A 12,623-nucleotide genomic window follows, 5' to 3' on the forward strand; every position below is an offset into this window, starting at 1 on the left:
GAAAAAAACAAGACTGCCCACGGACTGTAGTTTAAGGAACACTTATCTAGAGGGTTTGCCACTCAGGGTAAAAAAAAAAAATTAAAAAAAACTATCCGGAGAGAGGATCCATAAACAATAGAATAGTGTAGAGGACACAAACTACAGGCAAAATAATTATGTTTAAGCATTCATTCGTTCATTCCAGTGTGGACCCAGTGTGGTGTCTGAATGAAAGATGTGTTCTACACTGCTTGGGCTAGAGAAGTGGAGATGATTCCTTGCTGAAAGGCACCTTGGTGTTAGTTAGCAAGCAAATTATAACTTCTCAAATAACTAGCTGCCATTTTAATGTTTTTCTGCATTTTTTGTCATTCTGTTGTGGCATTTTCATGCATGAAAAAAATCAAACCAATATTGAGGCCAGGATGTATGTTTCACAGAAACACAGACGTTTCAGTAATAGGTATGTGCGCTACACAAAGCCTTTTTCATTCAAATATGTAAATTCAATTGCTGAAAGGTTTTGTGGCCCACTTTTTCCGGCAGTTTCAATCTCCATCCTTAGACATCTCACAAACAAGTGGGACTGCAGGCAGACGTCGTTGAGATATCAATCTTTTAAAGTACGGAATGTAATTGATTTCAAACCAAAATTCATTAATAATGTTGCAAGCAACAATAATTTAGAGGCTTGGGATTCACACACATAGCCAGGCAATAAAAAATCCATCTGCAGATGTGTTAATATTAAAGAGAGGCTGATGGCACAGACACGCACACACAAAAAAAAAACAGCATCTGAATATGTAATGACAACTGGGAGACCATAACAAACGCTGCTTTTATGTCAAGTATTACTTATTAAAATAGCTTCTTAAATATTTATCCCTTCATAGATGGCCCTTGTCGCTGCATCTTATTTATCTCCTTAAGATCTCTGACTCTCAGACTTGAGAATAAATGAACTGCTTCACCCAACCCCCTTTGCTCCTAAATGGCCTGATTCAAACCAAACGCCATGTAGATTGTGATGAATTATGCAAACCTGACTGTGGAATGGAGGAGGGAGTTTATTGAAAAATAATGTAGCTTTTAAATGCAGGAGAATATTGCGTTTTGATCAGGTATAGTAGTGTTTTGGGACACAATGTTGTACACGTGAGCCATTTGCACAGACAGATGTATTCATACTGCATGAATGTTGAGGAGTTTTTGACTGTCAACTTTACGGGACCAAAATATTGGGGGAAAAAAATACCTTTTAACAACTAAGCCTAATATTTAGTTTCACCAGTAAAAATAAATAAATAAATAAATTCAACTGTACTTTGGATTTTTAAGTCTGCATAGCATAATCTACATAATGCACCTATTTAATATGGTCATATTCACTCCATATACACAATTTGGACATGGCTTCTTAACATGGTCATCTATGCACGTAAATTTGGCTGATGAGTTGATACTTTCGCGAAGCACTTTCGGGAGATATGTGTATCTGGAAATCTGAGTTCCCAAGTTGGAAAATCCTTCTGATGTGTTGTAAATTCGGGATGTGGGATACATAGTTGCTACAAAGAAGAGTGGCCTATTTTAATGCTCTAATGATACATCAGAAGTTGAGTGAGTGTTTTTACAGGCACCATGCAATGGAGAATAATTTTTTTCCATTATTCCAAATACACGTGAATGCAGCATCAATACTACTGTACGTGTGTCAAATCGCTAATCATGCTGCCGACGGTGCAAATTACATATTCCCACCTGCTTTACAGGTTAGTGCCAGATAAACTGCCCATTCATGTTGTTCGTTTTTACCTCTGTGTTAAAATTTGTTTGGTCGCCTATTCCCATTAATTGTGAATTTAAATGGTTCAACTTTACTCAGTTCAGTTTACTCAGTTCAGGCAGTTAACTGCGGGAAAGTCCTCTGGTCACAAATTGAAGTAACCGGTTAGTTGCCGTCTTTTAGCTAACTTGCTATGAATACAATGACAATAAAATGCAATTTGGGCGAGTGGCTGTCATTCAAGAGCTTTGTCTAATATTGTGTTAATATACAGTGGGGCAAATAAGTATTAGTCAACCACCAAGTGTGCAAGTTCTCCTACTTTAAAGGTTAGAGAGGCTTGTAATTGTCAAAATGGGTAAACCTCAACCATGAGAGACAATCTGGGAAAAAAAAAACTGAAAATCACATTGTTTGATTTTTAAAGAATTTATTTCCAAATTAGAGTGGAAAATAAGTATTTGGTCACCTACAAACAAGCAAGATTTCTGGCTGTCAAAGAGGTCTAACTTCTTCTAACGAGGCTCCACTTGTTACCTGTATGAATGGCACCTGTTTTAACTCATTATCGGTATAGAAGACACCTGTCCACAACCTCGGTCAGTCACACTCCAAACTCCACTATGTCCAAGACCAAAGAGCTGTCGAAGGACACCAGAGACAAAATTGTAGACCTGCACCAGGCTGGGAAGACTGCATCTGCAATAGGTAAAACGCTTGGTGTAAAGAAATCAACTGTGGGAGCAATTATTAGAAAATGGAAGACATACAAGACCACTGATAATCTCCCTTGATGTGGGGCTCCATGCAAGATCTCACCCCATGGTGTCAAAATGATAACAAGAACGGTGAGCAAAAATCCCAGAACCACACGGGGGGACCTAGTGAATGACCTACAGAGAGCTGGGACCACAGTAACAAAGGCTACTATCAGTAACACAATGCGCCGCCAGGGATTCAAATCCTGCACTGCCAGACGTGTCCCCCTGCTGAAGAAAGTACACGTCCTGGCCCGTCTGCGGTTCGCTAAAGAGCATTTGGATGATCCAGAAGAGGACTGGGAAAATGTGTTTTGGTCAGATGAAACCAAAACAGAACTTTTTGGTAGAAACACAGGTTCTCGTGTTTGGAGGAGAAAGAATACTGAATTGCATCCGAAGAACACCATACCCATTGTGAAGCATGGGGGTGGAAACATCATGCTTTGGGCTGTTTTTCTGCAAAGGGGCCAGGACGACTGATCTGTGTAAAGGTAAGAATGAATGGGGCCATGTATCAAGAGATTTTGAGTGAAAATCTCCTTCCATCAGCAAGGGGATTGAAGATGAGACGTGGCTGGGTCTTTCAGCACGACAATGATCTCAAACACATAGCCAGGGCAACAAAGGAGTGGCTACATAAGAAGCATTTCAAGGTCCTGGCGTGACCTAGCCAGTCTTCAGATCTCAACCCCATAGAAAATCTGTGGAGGGAGTTGGGAGTCCGTGTTGGCCAACGACAGCCCCAAAACATCACTGCTCTAGAGGAGATCTGCATGGAGGAATGGGCCAAAATACCAGCAACAGTATGTGAAAAGCTTGCGAAGAGTTACAGAAAACGTTTGGCCTCTCTTATTGACAACAAAGGGTACATAACAAAGTATTGAGATTAACCTTTTGGTATTAAACAAATACTTATTTTCCACCATGATTTGCAAATAAATTCTTTAAAAATCAAACAATGTTATTTTCTGTATTTTTTTCCACATTTTGTCTCTCAAGGTTGAGGTTTAACCGCGACAATTACAGGCCTCTCTAATATTTTCAAGTGGGTGAACTTGAACACTTAGTGGTTACCTAATATACTTATTTGCCCCACTGTATATTAGTTGAATCATGATTTTAATTTGCGGAAATGTTGACATATTTAATATCGGTGGACCATTTTGGACAACTACAGTGTATGATTGTATGTGGTGTTGGTAAAACTTTGCTAAAATATAGCTCTAGGTAAATTATTTTCCATAGGCGTTGTAGATATCACTGGGAATTTGGCCCCCTATTAGACACATATTTAAATAAAAAGGATGTCAATCGTTTGTGGTTATTTGTTCTGTAAAAAGTCAAGTAAGTCAATCTGTGTTCATCCAGCCCTCCGTTTTGATTGATCAAATTTCTGTCAATCGTGTATGCTTCGTTTGTACTGGTTAATGCCCTAAAAAGTTTTATTTGTGCTGCTAACATTTTTGAGATATTAGGATATTAATTTTCAAGTGATGACGTCACACAAACCCCCTTTTTTTTTTTTTTTCCCTTCAAAATGGACCCGGAATGATGCCATTCATTGATGCTAAGTTATAGATATTAAGATATTAATTTCGAGTGATGATGTCAATCGCAGCCCCTCCATCGCGGCTGATGGAGCATACCTACTCTCTCAATAACAGAGGGGTGTCCCGACAACTAGTGGAAATGTAGCACTAATGAATGGCACCGGTTCGGGTCCATTTTGCATTAAATGGGGGGCTGTGAGTCACATCATCACTCAAAATTAATATCTCAAGCCCCCCTATTTACTGCAAAATGGACCCGAAGGGGTGCCATTCGTTTGTGCTACATTTATGCTAGTTGTTGGGACACCCCTTCTGTTATGGAGAAAGTTGATACACTCCGTCAGGCGCGGGAGTTGGATAGGGAAAAGCCGCGAGTGACGTCATCACTCGAAATTCATACCTCAAAAACGATAGCAGCTGAAACAAAACTTTTTACAGCACAAACGAAGTATAAACGATTGACACAATTTTTAGCCATTTTTAATCAAAATGGTGGCCTGGTTAACATCAGATTGATCTGTATAGGAATTGTAAATATCTTTAAAACGATGGCAGCACAAATGAAACTTTTTATAGCACAAACATGCACAAACGCAGCACAAACATTTGACATTATTTTTATATAAATTTGCGTCTGGAGCGGAGCCAACTTCATTGAGTTGTAGTAGATTTTTTTTTTTTCCCCAGTACAATTCAGAGGGGCATACCAAGTTCCAACAGGGTATATAAAATAGAGGAAAAGTGACTGGAAATATTTCTTCCCTGTGATTTAGCTGCCAATTTACAATGTAGCTCATCAACTGTAAAACACGGCCAGCAAAAACCTTCTGGGGCTACATCAAACCATTTTTTTTATTGATGTTTGCAAATTTACTGAATATGTTCTCAGAGTACATTTTCAAACAAATAGTCATTCCTTCTCTAAAAGTGGGCAGCTGTTTTGTAACAACAAGAAAATTGTCCCAGTGTGACAACAGGGAACCAATGCTCAAGATAATACAGCTAAGAGATTATTCTCAATGGTATCCATTTTGCTGCAGCAGACTATCGTTCCTTTTAAATATTTTTATGCCACATGAGAGGTAAATACAGTACATGACACCCTATTTTGTTGACCTGTCATTCTGGAACATTCAATACAACATGGTTATCATACAGTATACTTTCATATTCATTTTTGTAATTTCATTGCTATTTTACAGTGAAGGAGTTGAACAGAGCTGCTTTTTGTGCCGATATAGCGGCATAAGATATGTCTCTTTATAATGCTCAAGGGCACCTCAACAGTAGCTTCTAATAACCTCATCCCATATTTACATTTGCCAACAGAAGGACTCAAACCTCTAGATCTAAAACTCTTTTCAGGTGAGGTACTGTGACCCCGCATTTTTTTTTTTCTGCAGTTCTCATTTATTTTATACACTGGCTATAATATCATATGCAACATGGATGGCTGCTTCTGACTCATGTTCCGCTCCGGTCAAAAAATGAAAAACAGGGGAAGAGCTTTTAATGAGATCACCACAGAGCAGCGGTTATATTGATAAGTAAATAGTACAGCTTTAAATGCTGTTCGCAGTCAACTGGCTCACTGCTATTGTTGCCAGGACCACGCCTCAGCGAACACTAAATTTTCACTGTCACACTTCAATAACCCTAATTGTGCAAAATAAATGAGCTAATTTCTGAAGTTCCATTTTCATATGCGCGAGATAAGGCAACTTTGCTGATTGATTGGATTCCTTTGTGTTCCTGTCCCACGTGGGCCCATGCGTGCAGGCCAGACAGTGTGTGTGGGTGCATATATCTGCAATTGCTGCATATCATTTGAGCAAAAGCTTCTGTTTATTGTGCTCCTGTTATTTTGAGGCATAGAATTCTTTGACCCTTGCTGTTATTTATCGGGATTGTTCTTGTCACAGAGTTTGTGTGTGCGTGTTGTGTCCTACGCACTCCCACTTGTAGTCGATCAAGTCCGATCATTTGCATTTTTTTTTTCATTCGGGGTGTGATTTACAGTAACAAACAGTCCCCCAGGGATCATATGCAAAAAATCCTCTACGTAACCTTAAAATTTCATCATATTGCAGCTGAAAATTATTACATTTGACTTGTATTCAATCCTTGCATACAAAATCAGAATACAAATGTAAACAGATATAAAGTAGATGAGATTGCATATGGAATACACAAAATAAAAACAATGTGAGCATTAGTATAAAAGGAACAAATTTACAAAGTACAGCTGCAGTTATTTTGTTATCCAGAGATGATGAGAGTTCTCGAAAAAATGTTTCAATGTCAACGTACCTGCTGATGGCCTGATTCTTTTATGTTTTGCGCTCCCCGCATGACATTCTACGCATGCTTTGCCCGTAGCTGCTGCTCACGTCCATGTCACACCGGCAAAGCGTGCACAAACCGTTGCCTGGCACGGCCAGACTGTTCTCCCGGTGTTTGAAAAATACCGGGAGAACAGTCTGGGACCCAGCTCGTCACTGGCCTCTCGAGCCAGAACGAACATATCCGTGCAATCAGATTCGTTTATTTGCGTGACGTGTTCTTAACGAGCAACGTCACTCTTGTGTGTCAGAAGTCGTCTCCACAACAACACAGATGGGGAACGAGAGAGCCGAAAATATGTTCCAATCCGTGGTAAATTCAGTTTTGAATGACCAAAAACATATCAAACCATTGACAGCAGTCTGTCTCGCACTAGCCATGTTGAATAAACTTCCCCGTTCTCCTCGTATATTTACTTCCTCGCGCTAGAGTGTCTTGTCGCATTACCAACGTCACGTCCGCCCATCGCTGAATTATCCACTCCGCTGTCTGTTTACTGTGGTTTGCGCCGCCCTGGGAATTTTGATCCACCGAAACGGCGCCAGACTCTATCGCTGGAACAGCGGTGAGTATGGATTTCCGGGCAACAGAAACCGTGGAAGGAGTCTCAACTGCTTTTGGTGAGGAAATCATGCTCTTTCGTCCATTCAATGTTAAAAGATGTCCGCTGTTTTGGCATGTTTGCTAGCACTGTTGCAAAACCAAGGCAAGGAAATGATGTCATCAGATAGCCACGAGTGAACCTTTGTTTATATTTTATTGAACCAATTATATGGACGTTCTTAACGGAAGTCACTCGTGGCCAATCACAGACCAGTTGTGACAACCATGGGGCTGAGTTGCGTCGCATAAAGTGAGCCCATTTCCTTTAAAAGCTGGACAAAGAGCGTCCAGCTAATGGGTTGTAACGGACGCCGACCACATCACTGAAAAGGCTGAGTGTCGGGACAGGTGGTCACCGTAATCGTGTGGCGCCTTTAAACCACCGTCAAAATGTAGATATTTGACATAGACTCAATATTACTTGAACGCGCAGATTTCAACCTCTCTCTCAGTTTTTATTTGGCACCAATAGAACACAGAAAACAGGAGGATCGTTCTCATTTCATGGTAGAATATTTTTTATCTGCTAGAGGGCAGTCGTGCTCTTTGGACGGGACAGGTGATGTTTCAGTTCAATTCAATAATTCTTTTATTTGTACTTAAGTAATTTTTTGGGATGACTACTTTTACTTAAGTAATATTATTTTGACGTAGCGCTACTCTTACTTGAGTAAAATTTTTGGTTACTCCACACACCTCTGCTGATTGGTCTGGAATCTTTTTGTATAATGGTCTTAAAGTGCCTATGACAGGAAAAAGCATGTTTATTTTCATATTTCACGCGGTATTTTATGCTTCTGAATGAAATGGACCACTTCGATGTGCGTGGAAGCGATCGATATATTCATACAATTTTTTAATCCCGCGCCATGAAAATGAGTGACTTTCTGCATTGACGAAGAATGCAAAAATGACGTTAGCGGGCTAATCAACTTCAGTGTACAGCCAGTATTACAGTATGCAGAACGACTGCGGACTCAGCTGTTTTTGCGGATTATTTCATTTATTTTTCGCAACACACCAGCCCAATGTGCTGCAGGCTTTTGTTGCTCCACAAGGGAGAGGCGTGTGAGCCTTTTTGGGTTTCAGAAAGGTCCTGTTCAACGCGGATAATGGCCAAAACAAGTCCGATAATTGTAGGACTGACCATTGGACCGACGAGGAAGTGAGTAAGCTACGTGTTTTATATTATGTCAAATAAGGGGATCATGGCACACGTTTTAATAAGGAGGTGGCTTGCATTTTGTTGGTGACAATGCTCCTTGTCCACTGAGAAGGCCACTCAGCCGACGACCAGGAACTTGTCACACACTACTGTCACTTCTACCCCCTCAGTCCTATTCGCGTGCCCGCCGAGAATGCGCTTTTCCCAGCTTGGCCACGAGCAGCCCCCCGCTCCGACGTCAGCCGGTTTGTCCACCGAGAATGGGCTATTTTCGGCATTCATTGGGGCGACGAGCATTGCCAGCCTGCCGTGGGCGCAGCAGAACGACGAGCCATAACTTGCTCGCCGCTGGGGACTGGCCGATTGGTGAAGACAATCAACCCCGCCACCGTGTTTGACATGTGTGGGGTAGTTTTGTGTGATTTTTCATTTTCGAAAGGCGAAAAAAGCATGTTGGCTAGCTGTCATGCCTCCTGTTTTGTTTACACTCTTTCCTCCGTCTCCGAAGCCGAGGCAGGGAAATGACAAAAGCCGACTAACTCCGGTGGCATAAAATACCATTCAGGAGAGGATAAAGTCACCAGTTTTGACCAGTATGCAGTAATTTTCCCCTGTCCTACTAAATAAATGCATTTTGAATATTTCATATTCCATTTAGCATAAAACTGTTATTTGTCATGACCATACCATTTATTCAGCAATTGGGGAACAATACTTAGATAAAAAGAATATCCTGTAAAATATTGGAGAAGAGCGATTGAAACAATAATGACATTTTGCTGCTCTGTCGTATTTTCCTAGTTCTGAATCTTCCCCCTCAATGGGCTGAATTCTAAATCAGATGAAATCGTGACCCTGCCGACGTCATCATCCAGCTGGGGACGCTAGAAAGCTATAATGACAGGCGGGTCTAAACAACAGATTAAAACAATAATTTCTCGTCATCTGCGCTTTGCCAAATTGTTGTATATAGTCGAATGGTCTCAAATTGGGATTCTAATTCACATAATAATGCTATTTAAGATTTTTTTTATGCTGTCACAGGCACTTTAATGTCCCTATACTCAGCAGTAAAGATAAAGAGCATTTTATCATAGTGCATGTCTACAAACAAAACCAATGATGCCTCTTTCACTGGGAATGAAGACTAAACAATTCTCGGCACAACTACAAATGTAGTGGCGGGATGCGCTCGTTACAGTTTTTATGCCTATGAGGACCTCAGAAAAAAAAACGAACACGCAGCACTGATATATGGCTTCCTCGTAAAGCTCTTGTTGAAAATGTTAGCAAAGACTGGCCAAGAACACCAGTCAGCAAAAACAGAATTGCATTAGTAGTCCACAGCAAAAGGTTTATTGGAGATTTGATTTTGCTGAGAGCAGTTGTCTTCAGCATCTGCTGGCAAAATATGCAGATTTTCTTTTTGCCAGGAAGACAAAATCAGTAGCAATAATATATCAACCTTCTCTCAAGATTATCTCCGATTTTATTCTGGTGTTTTCCTGCAAGTAGCATTAACTCAATCAACAGGATTACTCGTACAGTCTATGATAATAAAGTAAAATCCTCTCATGTTTTTTTTAACTGCCACTCAGTCGATTATTTAAAAGAACATTGATTTCAACTAGTGTAGTATTGTGTCCAGATGTTTATAGCATATTTTAAGTGAACATTTTTAAGCTTAGTCATCAACATTGTCCATCTGTGCTGCGTTAAAACATAGCGTCCTGGGACCGAGATGGTTACGACTGGATGAGCGCAATGAGCACTCTCCATTATTAGAGATACAGACCAGAGAGATTCTTAGGGACCAAAATCAAGAAGAGATTTATAAAACACAACATACTTCAGTGTTAAATTTGTAGAAGCGACAAAAGGAAAGGGGAAAATAAATGTTTAATGCTTAGATGTGACCTCAACCAGTTGTTTCTCTGCAGTGTATTGAAGATGGATCCTTGCCCTTTTCCTCTCCATCCAATTTTGCAGCCAGTTTATTGTCTTCAGATGGACCGTTTCACACCGGCAGAGAAGAAAACCAATTTAAGTTTGATTACTCACAGTCAAAGCACAATGAAGAGACAATACGGAAGTCTTGTTTTTCCATCTTTCCTTTTATTTACAAAACATTTTTTCTCCTGAGGTTTGATTATACTATACAGTATGTCGGTCTCTGAAACAAGGGTGTATTGTTGGACTCAAATGCAGCACAAAAGTGAGAAAATATTTCTAATGGAACTTTATTGAAAGTAATACAGGAGTGAAGGTTAACATCAGTTTTGTTTTGGTCAACGATGATGATAACGAAAATATTTTATTATCTTAATGAACAATTTTTTTTCATGACGTGACGCGCTGAAAACATGTCTTGGGAGACTAAAACATAACGAGATGAAAGCCAGCTGTCATCTGACAGCACGAGAACGAGATGAAAATTCGCCATAGTTTCCGTCATAAATTAACAATGTGGGATATTTTCTTATTATATGTGTAGTTAGCATGCATTTAGCAGTGTTTGGTCAGACGTGAGAGCCAAACTTGCTGAGGCTGAAGCACTGACAGGGGCATGAATTTCATTTAAAAAATAAAACCATAAATTGTTAACAACATTGACACATTTTGTTGACTGTTTAATGTATTCTATTGGTATATAATATATTGTAATTATATTACATTCTGAAAAAATATTCAATAGGCCGCAATAATAAATGATACCAGGTTTATGTTGAATCAGCATTAGCTTTCGTTGTCAGATTGTGACACAACATGTTATACCAAGCACACAACGGCACACATCAAAGAGCATAATTTTAGTAAGCAACACAAAGTTAGGATAGCAACGGACTAGCGCAACATTGAAAAATGATAATGGCAGTGGGAAATATGTATTTACTCTTTTCTGTAGCATGAAGTGTTCTCTATACAAAGATAATGCATTATCATTAAAATATGAAGGTAACTTGATTTTTCTTTTAAAAAATGTGTACTGTATATATGACTAGTTTATGATTTCATATCAAAATTTGCTACATTTATTTCTCCTAAATCATCGTCATCTGATGTCGCAGACGGAAGAAATTCAGCATCTGGCAGGCCTGATAGGATCTCTTCAGTCGTCATCGCTGGACACCGCATCACTTCGGTCATCATATGACTCGACCCACTCTCGCTTGATTTTGGGAAACTGGGTGGCAACTGACTTGCAACGCTTTTTTCATCGTGTTGAGGGTTTCCGCCACTTAATTTTTTATGTTTGGCTTCCTGGAGGAAAAAAAAAAAATCACAGCAGCATGAAAATATTGGATGAATCCCAATTTTAATTTAATAATAATTTCTTGGTGATCAAATAATAATGCCCCAGTCATAGCAGCATCTATTTGATGCTATTGTTCCCTCTTCAAATAGGCAGACCTTGATGTTGAAATATAAAAACAACGAGCCAAGGACCTATTTGGTGCTGGGGACATTTGAATTTACATAACACCTATTGATATAGTAATAAAATCACATGAGTAGACGACATGTCAGCCAACCTATCTACTTATGACAGGCCAACAGCAAAAAAAAAAAAAAAAAAATGTTGCACTTCAACAAACTGGCAGTAGGAGTCCCCCTCGTTCATCAAAAAAAAAAAAAAGCCATTAATGTTCTACTTACGTCTTTGGAAAACCAAGGTTGCATTGTTGTAGGTTTTCAAAGCTGTCGTGGCTGAAATGATGAAAACAATGAGCCGATTGGGGACCTGTATGCATGCTAACAAAAACAGTCCAAACCTTTACAGGAGAAGTTTTTTTTTGGACCACTCCTAGAGTCTCGAGTCTTCCTGTGAGTAATTCATATCGCTACACATCGAGATGGCATGACGAATCCCGCGAGTAAAACCCAGAAAATGTTTGCAATATATGGCGAGGATAGCGTGGTGCTATATTTCCGTGTTCAGAGTGGTGGCGAGGCTTCCTGGAAGTTACGTCACGAGGTAGGGGTCGGCAGGACGGCGCGTCCCTCGTTGCTATGGTGTTGCTATGGCCATAACTCAAAAACTACGCGGTCAATTATTTATTTATTTTTTTTTTTATGTGACTTTTTGAGAGAGCGAATGAAGCATTTAATACAATTCAACTGAGTAAAACGCTTAAGAGCGAAATCTGAAAAGCTCTTCAGTTCCCCTTTAACATGTAGCGCTAGCATTAGCATTTAGCGAGGTGACTCTATGTCTTCTTAAACTCTTGGAAAAGATTTTACATACCGTTCATGGCAGCCAGGTGAGTTGAATTAATTGCAAATAACGTGCTGTGTTCTTGCTGAGTGTGTATTATCATCATGAAAAGGGTGATATCCTTTTAGACTACAATTATGTGCTCGTATTTTCATTCGAAATTGTTGGAAACCTTTCTATTATTTATTGATTGATGGACTAAAACTTTTGAACT

At 39.7% G+C, this 12,623-nt stretch overlaps 1 long non-coding RNA gene across 1 annotated transcript; it reads right to left on the reverse strand.

Annotated features, from left to right (window-relative positions):
* Positions 1 to 10,308: 10,308 nt before the first annotated feature.
* On the reverse strand, positions 10,309 to 12,240 carry LOC130914317 (uncharacterized). Its single transcript, XR_009062881.1, has 3 exons — positions 11,967 to 12,240; positions 11,851 to 11,901; positions 10,309 to 11,454 (listed from the first exon to the last, which is right to left on the reverse strand). It is a non-coding gene; the product is annotated as an uncharacterized LOC130914317 (long non-coding RNA).
* Between the last annotated feature and the right edge of the window lie 383 nt (positions 12,241 to 12,623).

The sequence above is a fragment of the Corythoichthys intestinalis genome, chromosome 4, assembly GCF_030265065.1.
Source record: "Corythoichthys intestinalis isolate RoL2023-P3 chromosome 4, ASM3026506v1, whole genome shotgun sequence".
Classification (NCBI taxonomy): domain Eukaryota; kingdom Metazoa; phylum Chordata; class Actinopteri; order Syngnathiformes; family Syngnathidae; genus Corythoichthys; species Corythoichthys intestinalis.